Genomic DNA, 14067 nt, shown 5'->3' with positions numbered 1-14067 from the left:
CATGCCTGTAGTCCCAGCTACTCAGGAGGCTGAGGCAGAAGGATCGCTTGACTCCAGGAATTTGAGGTTGCTGTGACCTAGGCTGATGCCATGGCACTCTAGCCCTGGCAGCAGAGCGAGACTCTGTCTCAAAAAAAAAATTATTAGAATTTAGAATTTGTAAAGATAAAATGAATAAAACTATATTTTAATATGCTCTTTTTGACTCAGCAAATTCCCTTAAAACCTCAAATTATTCTACTGCTTGTTTTATGTTATGTGAAAAGAATACAGATTTTCACAGCAATTTTTAAATCTTTTGTAATTATAGTTTGTATTTTCCTCTACAAGTTCAACTCAATTACACCTAAATGTAAACAATGTGGTTAATTTGGGAGCTTTTGAAAATGAGTTAATTTATATGCTAACCTAAATTCACATCTATTAAAATATTAGTAAGTCAAGATATAGATAGAACTCATCCATTGGCATTGTATACTGAGGGAAGTATTCTCAATGCAGTCCTGTCACAAATCTTAGAAAAGAAATACCCTTTTTATCCAGTGGTGTAATACCTTGAAAAAAAAGAGAAATCTCTAATTAAGAATCTTTGAAGAAGCTGTCGTTAACCACTTGTCATCAGTACTAGCAACTCAAGCTGAATAAAAATTGATTGTGTGACTCTGGACTTTCTTTGCTCTGCCACTTGGATCATCTATTAGCACTGCCACCTGATTAACTCTCAAAACTGTCTCCTCCTTTGATTAGCTCACAAGACTTCTTTTGTGTTCTCAGTAATAATTTTCCAAACTCTTTCCCGAAAGACTGACTCTAATGGTCTTTCATTTACTGCAAAATTTCCCCTGTTTATGCTGGAAAAATGTTTGGCCCTTATTCCTGTTTGTACTTTGTTGCTTGATCTTTCATAAACACTTGCTTAAGACATCCATATTTGGTGAAGAGGGAATGAATGATCACTCCCAAAATTTATATCTGTTTTAAGTGCTTTCAGTGCTTGGCACAAGGTATAAATGAGCAGTCTCAGGACTGACTATTGCTATTACAATAACTCACTGAATTTTCTTAGAATTTACTCTGCACTTAAGTTGTTTTCTAGATTGATCCTCATCTATGCTAATATTTGGCCATGTGTAAGAAAACTATGCTTGTTTTAATGTTTAAATTCTGAATGATATGGTAAGGAGAAAGACCAAGATACAAAAGAGAATACATTCTAAATAGATGATTTTAGAAAGCTTTTAATACTTTATTTAAAACCCATAATTCAGTTTATTTTAAATTTAAATAATGGAATATAAGCCCCTTATTTTTAAATTAAGAAACAATATACATTTCATTATTATTGAATTTTACTCTATAAGACACATTTACTATTTACCTGCTATATGAGTAAGTTTTATCATAGGACCGTGCTGTGTAAAAAAAATCCAAATCTCAGTGACTTACAAGAAAAAATACTTAATTTTTGTTCATCTGTCTGCTTCAATTACATATCGAGTTCAGGTCTGCACCACACGTCTCTCCTTTTGGGAACAAAGGCTACTGGAAGCATGTTCTTCCACTGGCAAAGGAATAAAGAGCGAAGAAGAGTGAAAACACTTCATGATTTTTAAGTCTCTAGCTCAGAACTGGCACACTCTCCCACCTGGCCATGTTCCAATGGTCAAGGCAAGTCACATGACCAAGGCCACAATAGTGAATGGGAAGTAAAATTCACCCATGGTGAGCCATGGCAAGTGGGAATAAGAAAGAATTATGAGCAAATAATGAAATGTACCAACCTGTCCACAAACTTTTAATGCAAGTAAATATATAATTAGGAATAATAATCTATATTGCCACACATTCTGTACTAAGTCCTTGCTCAATACTACACTTGATGATTACAGGATACGGCATACAAATAAAACTAGGAAGTTGTTACTGTGACTATTTCCACTTTTCAGACTGGAAATCTGAGGTTTGGCACGGCTTAAGGGACTTACCAAAGGATGTATTGATGAAGTCAGGAAATGTAGGTCCATATTCCACATAGGGAGAACAGACAATAAAGGTGAACTATTCTGAGTTTAATATCCCATAGAACCCTTGAGGAGCATTACAGAACATGCTTAGCAATTGTTCCACTGGATTTTTTAATCCATGGACTTCTGTCCCTCATTTATTAAAGACTGCCCCTGAGAGAACTAAATCTCTGGCACTTCTGGGCTGCCATGCAGATGGGCTTACTAAACTCTCCTAAACTGGATAAAGCCTTAATGCAAAGAAGCAGAGATGCGGATGTGTGTGCTGAGAAATCTTCAGCATCAACAGAATTTGTTCACCACAGTTACAGTTCAACTGAGTTGGCCCAGGAAAATAAGGCATGAGGCGTTATCCACATCAACTATACCATTTTCTTAACCTTTACTCCTTAGTGCAAGTTGAGAAAATACATCTTATGATTTAAATATTCCTTTATAATACACCATAAAAAGGGCCCTGTGTTTGACCATTTGTCTGTTTCTAAAGCATCTCATTAGCAAGACATTTGGAAATGGTTGTTGTGAACTTTCGGCTGATTGTTTTCCTTTTTATTTTCAAAGAACTATTTTACAATCCATTAAAATAGATAAATATATACACATAATGTATTTTTAAAAATTTTCAGTGGAGAAATTGCATATTTGAAATGTAAATTTAACTGGGCTGAGGTATGGAAACAGACATCTAGTTAGCAATATTGCCAACAGTCTCCAAGTATTAAATTTCACCACCAAATTATGTCAGAGACCTTGACCTTATTTTGATATATGCTGTTGTAATTAGTCCATGATTATTATTTTAACAAAAATAAGTGATCCTTCTTATGACACACTACCAAAGTATATTTTAAGTCTGCATACTAATTAATAACTTATTTTTACCCCTAACAAGCCTACACCTACATATTCATGTTTAAACAATATGAGATATTTGAAATTACTTTCTAAATTATAATGTACCACAGAAATATTCATTACTCCTATTATTACTAAAGCAGATTTCATTCTTTTGGACATGAGGAGGTGTAATTTATACTAATACCATTTCATAATTTGTTTTTATCTTTCAAATCAAGAACATTTTATGCATATATAAATACTATAAAAATCCTACCAATCATTAACATGCCTGCCACCTAGTAATTGTGTCTATCTTACAAGATAATTCAATTTATGCAGAAGGCCCACAGGAAGTTGTGATATATTTACAAGTAAAGGTTTATAGGTTTTCTCTCATTATTTTTCTTTAAGTTTTTCAATATTAATATGTACCATATGTGTATTACATTTAGCATTAATATTCCCAATTCTGTAGTACCCTCATTATATTCCCATGATACAGATGGAGACAGTGAGACACAGAGAGCTTAAATAATTACCCAAAGCCATATAGCCAGTGAGAAGTGGAGCTAGAGTTGGAACCCTGGCTATTTGACTCTGGAATGAATGTATCAAACCACTTACCCATAGTGTATCTAATACATGCAATTTTAAGAGAACAAAAATGAACCATTTGCACCATCTGCAGCATGGCACTCTGTTTTTCCAGCTTAGGCCACCTAGCACCTTTTCATACAATTTAGGGGTTCTCATCTGTCTTCCATTCTAATACGTTCCTTCTACCTCAATGTTATAATGTCCTACTTAATGGCAACTTTAATGACTATACATAAAATTATTTCTACAAATTCTTATGCTATGTTTTCAATATATATACCATTGTGGTTTGTATGAATATGCAATTGTGTGATTATGTAAGTTTTTGGTGTTAACTTCAATTTGCTAATATAGCATAAATTCTATGATTAAGTGGCAGCGACTGGGAGGGAAATTTTTTTCAATATGAGTTGACACAGCTTTCCAAATTGTTTTCTAGGTCTATCAACAACCTACAATAAAAAGCAATTGAACCACCTTAGAAAGAAGTAGCATTTGCAGGGAAGGCAAAGGGTCAGACAGGTCATCCATAGCATTTTACATTGTGTCAGGAGCCATGACAGTCATGAAACATGAAGTAAAGGGCAATTACATCATCATACAGAGTGTAATTCACACAGAGAAATCAAGGCAGATTGTTTGCACAAAATATTCTCTAGCTCAATTTTTCATTCCTTATAGTGATGAAAATAAGTAGCAGTACTTCAGTCCCAAAGCCAGATTTTGGGGGAAGATATTGAAAAGTAATTTTATAACTAATGGGTGCTCAATGAATATTTTAGGAAATGAATTGATGATTAAGAAAGAAAGTTTATAATTAACAGAGTAATTTGAGCAGTATGATGAAGTGGAGGGAAAGAGCACTGGGCTAGGACTTAGATCTGAGATCTAATTACAGTATTGGTTCATAGTTTGATTTGTTCTAGAAACCCTTACCAAGTACCTATTTCTGCTTGAATACACAATGTTGGGTGCCAGGAGTTACAATGACATAGTAATACTCTCATCTAAATATAGTCACATTTAGGGGGTGATGGGTGTGATTTGGGCTGCACTCTTGGAAGAAAGTAAAGTATATTTATGTCTATGTGTGTGTGCACACACACATGCACACACACACATATATATATACAGTTAAAGTATTTCTGTACACATAAGTACAGTTATTTATGTGTGTGTGTAAAAATGTCTAACATGTATGTATATATCAGAAGGATTGATTGATGAGCTCTGCCAAGGGGTAAGTGTGATTGTGAAAACCCTTACACTCGAACTAGATCCTTATGTTGAGAGTTCTCAAGTCACATTCTAGGGAATGCAGGAACAAAAGACTAAAGCAAGAAAGAGTGTGGCTTATAAATGGAAAAATTTGTCTTATGAAACTAGTGTAGACTTGGTAGGTCCTTACAAGTTAAGGAGACTGTCAACGGGCCTGATAGATAGTAAATTTAGAAAAGTATGTTGGAGTCAAATTGTGAAGTCCCTTATATGCCATTCTAAATGGCTTATAACCTCAGGGCAATCATTTCTCAAACTTGTATAATGACTGAAAAGTTACTTATTTGGTCAGTAGATGAATGGTGATGCCATTAATTGACAGGAGGAGTAGGATAGGGGAATTTATTGGGGAAGATGAATGATATTGTTAAGGTACCTGCAGTATATCTACATGGAGGTATTAACTGGAGTTTTCTCCTAAGTGTGAAGCTCAGGGCATTACTCAAGATGAAAAATAGAGATTTAGGTATCATTAGTATCAATATACAGTGGTGATTGAGGTTGGGGAGGGGAGTCACTTTGTTTAAGAAGAATAAGCATAATAGACCAAGAAAAGAAGAGACAAAGGATGGATAGGACCATTGGAGAATGCCAGTAATTCCAGGGTTCATGCCAAATAAATCAGTAAAACAGATTAGGAAGGAGCTTTTGTGCTGAAAGGAGACAGTGATATTTCAGAAGATGAGAAAGCTTGTATATTCTTCTTAGTAATATCATTCACTATAGAGGTTTCAGTTACTACATGCCTGTTGACTTGTATCTTCCAAATCTTTATTTTCAGCGCAGATATGTCTCTTGAGCTTCAGCCTACTTTATCTAACCCCAGTGCTTCCCATCCCACCATATACACAGAACCGGGCCCTCTTCTTTCTGGCATCTCAAGACTCCACTCTGAGGACTGTCATTGTCTATCTCTGTCCCAACTCTCCTCCCTGTACATACAATTAATAACTAGTACTTATCAATATCACATATTAAAGATATCTTGCATACATCTACTTTTCTCCAGCTCCAATGCAATTCATTAGAACAGGCCATCATCACTTCTCACATGGATTATAACTGTAATCAGCTAATCAGTCTTCTTGTTTTCAGTCTTATCTCTCCCCAAATATTCTCCATACTGTGAAACTTATTCCTAAAGTCCAAACCTAATATTGCCATTCTCCTGCTTAAAATTCTGCTTTGGTTTCTAACTGCCCTCTGGCTAAATTTTCAGGCTCTTCAATAAGTTCATTGATGATAATTTCAATTTTTTCTAGAGTCATCTTTGCTGCTTTTATCCTCCTCCCCTTTCTCCCGTTCTATGAAAGGACTATGCTCTTTCTCTCACATCATTACAGTTTCACCTGCTTTTTTTTTATTGTCTGTCATTCTCTTTTTTTACCATGTTTGCTTCACTGATCTTAGTTAACTTTCAGAACTCAGCTGAGATGTCACTTCATCGGGGAGGCCCTGGATTTTTCAAGTTATTTCATTTAATATATGCTATTACAGAAGTGTGTGTTCCTTTTCTTTTTTTTTTTTTTTTTTTTTGAGACAGGGTCTTGCTCTGTCACCCAGACTAGAGTGCAGTGGTGTCATCATAGCTCACTGCAACCTCCAACTTCTGGGTTCAAGGGATCTTCCTGCTTCAATCTCTCGAGGAGCTGGGACTGCAAGCATGTACCACCACACTCGGCTATTTTTTTTCAATTTTTAGTACAGATGGGGGTCTCGCTCTTGCTCAGGCTGGTCTCCAACTCCTGGCCTCAAGCGATCCTCCTGCCACGGATTCCCAAAGTGCTGGGATTACAGGTGTGAGCCACGAGCCACTGTGGCCAGCCATTTGTATTTTCTTTATCGGGGAGCTTATCTGTATATTTGTATCTATATACCCTTTTTTTGTTTCTGCTTCTCTCACTAAGCTATAAGGACACAAGGGTAGGAACATTATCTTTCTCACGGTTGTATTTTTAACACCTAGTAGGTGCCAATACTTATTTGTCACTTCATAGCCTTAAAGATAAAATGTTATATATTAGATTTTATTGCTGCTATAAAAATTACCACGAATTTAGTGGCTTAAAACTATATAAATTTATTATCTAACAGTTCTGTAGGTCAGATATCTGATGAGCTTCACTGGGCTAAAATCAAGCTGTCAGCAGGGCTGTGTTCCTTTTGGAGGCTCCAGGTGAGAATCGATTTCTTTCTCTTTTCCACTTTTTAGGCCTGTATTCTTTGGCTCATAGTCTTTCTCCTACATCTTCAAAAACATCACCCTTGGCCGAAGTCCTTTTCATGCTGCTATATTTCTGATTCTCTCTCTCATGCTGCCATTCTGCCTTTTAAGGACCCTTGTGATTACATTCTGCCCACCAAATAATCCAGGATAATCTTCCTATCAAAAGTTGGCTGATTAGCAAGTCTAATTCCATCTGCAACCGTAATTCCATTTTGCCATGTAACATAATTTATTCACAGGTGTCAGGGATTAGGATTTGGACATCTTTGTGGAGACTATTATTCTGCCTACTACAGGTTAATAGAATTAATATTTGTATAGAAGAAAAGTCAGAAAAGGACTAAAAAGCAAATCTGGTCTTCATTAATTTAAAACATCTTTATTGAGCACTACTATGTCACACATTCTATGCTGAGTGCTGAGATTATAGTTCTGATCCAGATGGTGACTATCTTGGAAATGAGAAAGGATGTAGGGGATGTTCTTAGGGACAACTGCTGTAGGATGAGGAGCATTGAAAACTGCATTGTATTGATTGTAGAGTGAATAGGGAAATAAGGAAACCTCTTTGACATGAAAAGTGTTTCTGTTCTTTGTGTGGGAGTTTAATTATTTTAGACCTCCTCATTATAAGATGACCATTAATGTCACCTTAGGACCTAGCAATCTAAAATCCTATGATCAAAGGCTATTACTCACATTTAATGGGAAGTATTTTTCATACCATTTTCCATTTTAACCTCCTCTCCTCTGCCTTGCCATTTTGTAACATTAATAGCATGGTAAACCCATTTTCTAAATATGCCCTGAATTTGGGGCCTTCCTTCATAATGCTCCAAAGTATCGTATAACCTTATCTAATGTTGTTTACCATTAATCTTTCATATTTTTCATTTTGTTTTTTCTCATTTTGGGTGGAAGCGGAGAATAGACTAACCCTAATCGCTCTCCCATATTACTTCATAGTCCTTTCTTTAAGCAAGATAAACTCATATTCCTTTGTATTTTTTCACTATATGTATTTCTAAACTGTTACCAACTTTAATATTCCCTTTTACTTCTAAACATATATTTTCTGTATCACGTAAGCGATGAGAATCTTCAATTAATGTATTAACTAGCACCCAAAGAAAGATCATATTAAAAAATGTTTTTCTGGCACACATTATGGATAACTGTTCTGTGTAATGAGGATAATTCTTTGTGTTCATAGAATTGTGTTGTTTGTTTTTTCCAGTTTTTAAATGCTTTCACTTATGTTGTCTTATGTGATAGTGGAGAAGGAGTAATATCATGGAGATTCACCAGCATCTCCCTTCCAACTCTATTTTTGATTTCATCCCATACCACTCCTGTGTACACATTTTATAGCACCAAAAAAAAAAAATGGAACTGTACATAGTGAAGGGTGTACTTTTGGTATGTTATCTCCTTGCCTTTGCCCTTGCTATCTGCTTAGAGAGATTCATCTTTCTCTTCACACCTTTTTTTCCTTTTGCTTATCTTTCTGGACTCAACCTGGCCATCACCTTCTCCAAAATACCTTTCCTCACAGCCATGTGGCTACATTTCATTCTGTGCTCCTGTAATACACTTTGAATATATGTATCTTTGTTCATACAAAATATTCCATATTTATTTATGATATGTCTATTTTCTACTACTCTGAGAACTTTGCCAAAGACTTGAGTCTTATATTTACTCTCATTAACTACTGCTGTGACCAGCACATAGCAAGCATTCTGTAAACAATTATTTTATAAATTCTTGTATAAATAATTAATTTCATTTTATGCTCATAATGGCTCCATGAGTTAAAAAGCAATTAATATCCTCATTTCACAGATAAAGAGATTGAGGCCCGGCAATTTTAAGGTAACTATTCTAATGAGTCCTGCACTAGGACTGGAAGCCTGTTCACCTGATTTAATGTTCTCTCAGTTTGTCCAATATCATTTTTCTGCAGTTACTTGCTCTTGTGAATCATGAATATTGCAGTTTAATATATCTCACATTTATATTCCTGAGAGCCTCAGGAATATAAAAGTTAATAACAGGGTAAAAGGTTATTGTACTAATCTTAAAAAATAGAAAGGGCCAGATACACTGAATAAAAATAACTTTATTCAAAGAGGTTAAAGAATTCCGAGAGCAAATACAATTTTTATGTCATGATAGAAAGCTAATTTTATATGGATTTTCCCCATAGAGAGAATAAAATAAAATGTTGGTCACTTTTGGCAATTTATGAAGTAGCAGTTCTTCACTTCTTGACATCTCCAGGGAACAGTTTTCAAGTAAATTTTTCTAAGAGAGATATTCTTCTTTTCCTCCCATATTAATATGCCCATACATATTTTTATTAGTAAAATAAAATCAGTTATAAACAAACCCTAGAGGAAATGAAATAGAATATGTGCTACTTGAAATCACTAAACTGGAGCATATAATCACTTCCTAATAAAACAGATTTCACTTTATTCTTTTCTCACCCACTTTGTTGCTGATTTCACATTAATATGTTTTGTTATAGACTGTCTACAGTAACATAAATCTTGTAAAAATATGAAAATAATTTCTATAACAACTTGTATATATGTATGATGTATGTGTATAGAAACTTTAACTATGGGTATACAACTGGTCATATTTAAAATTATCAAATTTTAAACAATATCAGAAATAGCAATGGGAATGTATAGTTTCAAATATATAAATATGAAATTTTAGCATAATAAAAATAAATGAAAATTAAAAGGAATATGACCATTTGGAAAAATATGTTCATTCATTGCCTAAGAGTAAGTAGCTTAACTCACAATAGTGATCCTTAAGTTGGATTTTATGGTAGTAGGCATCTTCTACAGGGAAGTCAATGAACTCCATGAAACTGTGTACAAATGTGTATGTGTAGGCATTTTTCTGCAACAGAAGATTCACTATTTTATCACATAATCAAATAAATGGAGCCTATGATTTGAAATATTTAAGAAAAATTGATATATAATTATCTCATTCCAATTAATTTTAAAATATCAAGCACTCAATAGATATATGAGCAGAGGATATAAGCAAGTATTTTGACAAAAGTAGCAATATACAGAATAAATAAATGCATGAAACATGTTTACTTCACTAGTAATCAAATTAATTCAGATTAAAGCAAACATCAAGTATCCTCTTATAGCTAACAAAGCAGCAATCCCTTAGAAGACTAAAGAAACAAAATTTTTGTCAACAGCATACCTGCCACTGAGATTATAACACAGAAGTTCCTAACATCATTCTTTCTGGTACCAGTAAACATAGGTATGACCAGTGGGAAAGCAGTATGACAATATTTAGCAAAAACCATAAAGGTTTCCATAAGGTTGACCTAAAAATTTATCCTAAGGCATTTGTAAACCAGAAACTGAAAGAGAATGCGTGAAAATGATCATTATGGTGTAATCACTAATAGCAAACAAAAAGAAAGAACAGCCATATATTTATGATAAAATAAGTAAAAAAGGAAAGAATATTATTGTGGATATGTAAAATATATATTTATGAAGGATCATAATGTATAGACATGAACATTTTGATTGATTTTTGCATGTTAAAAGATTTCCACGATGTTATATATGACAAAAATTGAAACGCTAAATATAAATTAGTAAATGTAAGAGAATTATTATTTAAAATATTAACAACCAAATCATCCAGAATCATAAGAAAAGTTCGATATTCAATTCTTGATGTATTCACCCAGATATGCATGGTGTGCATTATAAAATTACAGCATGCCATTCACATAGGTTACAACATACATGAAATCCTCGTGAGTTGTTCAGAATAGAGGCTTTGAATTCATGGTTGTTTTGAATTGGTGTTAGTATGTTCTGCTTTTGTGACTCTAATTATCTTATGGTATTTTATACTATTAATTATCCAATTATAATGTAGACAAGAGATATCTGGACAATGTGAAAAGTCATGGACTTTCATTCAGAGATTCTATGTCAAGTCATTTCTTTTTTAATTTTTTTTTTATTTCAGCATATTATGGGGGTACAAATGTTTAGGTTGCATATATTGCCGTTACCCCACCCGAGTCAGAGCTTCAAGCGTGCTCATCCCCCAGACAGTGCTCACTGTACCCATTAGGTGTGAATATACCCATCCCCTCCTCCCCACTTCCATCTACCCGACACCCGGTGAATGTTATTACTATATGTGCACGTAAGTGTTGGTCAGTTAACACCAATTTGATGGTGAGTAAATGTAGTGCTTGTTTTTCCATTATTGGGATACTTTACTTAGTAGAATGGGCTCCAGCTCTATCCAGGATAATACAAGAGGTGCTAGATCACCATTTTTTTTGTGGCTGAGTAGAACTCCATGGTATACATGTACCACATTTTATTAATCCACTCATGTACTGATGGGCACTTGGGTTGTTTCCACATCTTTACAGTTGTGAATTGTGTGGCTATAAACATTCTAGTACAGATGTCTTTTTTGTAGAATGTCTTTTGTTCCTTTGGGTAGATGCCCAGTAATGGGATTGCTGAATCAAATGGTAGTTCTACTTTTAGTTCTTTGAGGTATCTCCATATTACTTTCCACAGAGGTTATACTAGTTTGCAGTCCCACCAACAATGCATGAGTGTTCCTATCTCTCTGCATCCACACAAACATTTATTGTTTTGGGCCTTTTTGATAAAGGCCATTCTCACTGGAGATAAGTGATATCTCATTGTGGTTTTGATTTGCATTTCCCTGATAATTAGAGATGTTGAGCGTTTTTTTGTATGTTTCTTGGCCATAGTCTATCTTCTTTTGAAAGTTTCTGTTCATGTCCTTTGCCCACTTTTTGATAGGGTTGTTGTTTTTTTTTTTCTTGCTGATTTTCCTGAGTTCTGTATAGATCAACCCTTTATCAAATGTGTAAGATGTGAATATTTTTTTTCCCATTCTATAGGTTGTCTGTTTGCTCTCGTGATAGTTTCCTTGGCTGGGCAGAAGCTTTTTCATGTGATCAGATCCTATTTGTTTATTGTTGTTGTTACTGTGATTGCCTTTGGGGTCTTCTTCATACATTCTTTGCCTAGGTCAATGTCTGTAAGAGTTTTTCCAACATTTTCTTCTAGAATTCTTATAGTTCATTTCTATCACTAGCTTTATTCCTTCACAGCTTGTATTTTTTATGTATAAAATAGTAAATTATGTATAGATTAATTGAGGTCACATAAGTAAAAAAGCCTTATGAACAGCAAGGCACTAATAATTGTTATATATTTTATAATAACAATATTAAGTATATTAATAGTTATAATGTTAAAGAAAATATATGCCAGTGTACCAAGGTAAAATATTAGCAGATAATTCATTGAAGATGTATTTTCCTTGTATTAAAGACATAAAGGTAAGGGAAGACAACTGGTGAAGACATTTATATGTTGAAGTTCACATTTTTAGTCCTATTTAAAAAGTAGATACATAACATTTTGCACATAATGTCAAGGTTTCTGTGCTTCCTTCAAGGCCTGTCTAAAAATTACTCATTGTCTATGTAATTGAAAAGAATGAAAATATTGTTTTACTCCCCATTTTTCACTTAAAATCCTCTGGATCGAATCTCTTCAAATGACCTTCCATTGAGCTTTTGGTAGAGGTCTTTGGGTATGTTTCAAAGACATCTGAATGTGTACTTTCAAATGATACATTTACTCTCTGCTTTCTGACAGAGAGGATATGCATACACACATAGGAAAAATAAGAAGGATTGCAAATAAGATCATTTCATTTTAGGAATATGTGTACAATATATATCACTGATAAAAAATGAATAGAGCAGTCTTCCTATGTATGGCAAGTCAGTTAAATTTGATGGTTAAATTTTGACTATTTGAAATGTTCTGGTTTTTTATTTATTATTTCCAAAAGGATAGCATTAAAATTATAAAAGTAAAAAGATTCAAAAGTGACTAGATCAGGTTTGAAAACTATTACTATCTATTCTTATTTATTAATACTTTTCAACAAAGGAAATACTTCCTCCATATTGTAGCTATATTTTTTTTCTTTACCATATAAATAATGCTGATATTGATCATATACATAGTACCTTGTGGGAATAACACAATTAAATAAGAAAAATGCATTTTGTAATGTTAAATAAAATTTTTCATCTAAAAAAATCTAAAATCTATTTATCCATTGTTATTTCTCATACTGGTTTAAAGCATCTACTTATAGCTTAATATAGTGACTTAAAGATAAACAGATAATCTTAGTGCATGCATATATTTATTATGAGAAACTAATTATTTATTATATATCATCTGTTTTTAAGAGAAGCAATGGAAATTTACTACTGAAAAATAATATGAGAGCAAATAAGGTTACTTTGTCAGGGTATTTCAATAATAGTTCTTTTGACCCAAGTAAACACAACATGAAATATATCAATTTTAAATATCTCTCAGGTGCCTTCATTTATTGAATGTTAGCTAATATGATTATAGTAATTCAAAGATAGGATTTGGCTTGGAAGAAAACATTTTAATAAAGCAAGATTGATGATTTTTCTGTCCATTTGACTCAATACTAATTTCCAGCTTTGGAAGAAAGAGAATTTTTAGAAGCATGAATTCTATGAAGCTGTTTCTTAATAATATTTTCCTCTTAATCCCTTGGTATAAGTCCTTGGGGATTTTTCCGTTGAGTATTTATATGTAAGCCACAAGGAGTATCATTTACATTTTTATTTGAAATCTTCTGACTTTTAGGTGAAAAGAAGTACTAGAAATTTTAGAGTTGTGGACTCTCGCCCCCTTAAAGCATTCACATATTTGTCAAATATGTTTTCTGAGCTCTTAATTTGTGCAGACAATATGCTAGGTTCTGGGAAGCAAAGATAAACTAAACCATGCTCCTTATCATCAAGAATCCTCTCCTATAAAGGGAGCAGGCCCATGTTCGAGCATGTATGTATTGCAAAGGAGTGAATAATCATTTCTACATATATTAGAGGGTAGTTATAAGGAAAGACTCAGTAATAGTTTTTCATAGTAAATGACAACTAATAGTTTCTTTTCTTATTTTTTTTTTTTTTTT

General features: G+C 33.6%; 1 protein-coding gene across 1 annotated transcript in view; it reads left to right on the top strand.

Annotated features, from left to right (window-relative positions):
* The window catches only part of DMD (dystrophin), a 2517447-nt gene that overhangs the window by 356448 nt on the left and 2146932 nt on the right, over window positions 1–14067 (top strand). The gene's annotated exons all lie outside the window — the stretch shown is intronic.

The sequence above is a fragment of the Propithecus coquereli genome, unplaced genomic scaffold (assembly GCF_000956105.1).
Source record: "Propithecus coquereli isolate 6110/MARCELLA unplaced genomic scaffold, Pcoq_1.0 Scaffold132, whole genome shotgun sequence".
NCBI lineage: Eukaryota > Metazoa > Chordata > Mammalia > Primates > Indriidae > Propithecus > Propithecus coquereli.
Note: the sequence above shows the minus strand (reverse complement) of the source record. Positions and strands in the feature narration are given on the sequence as shown.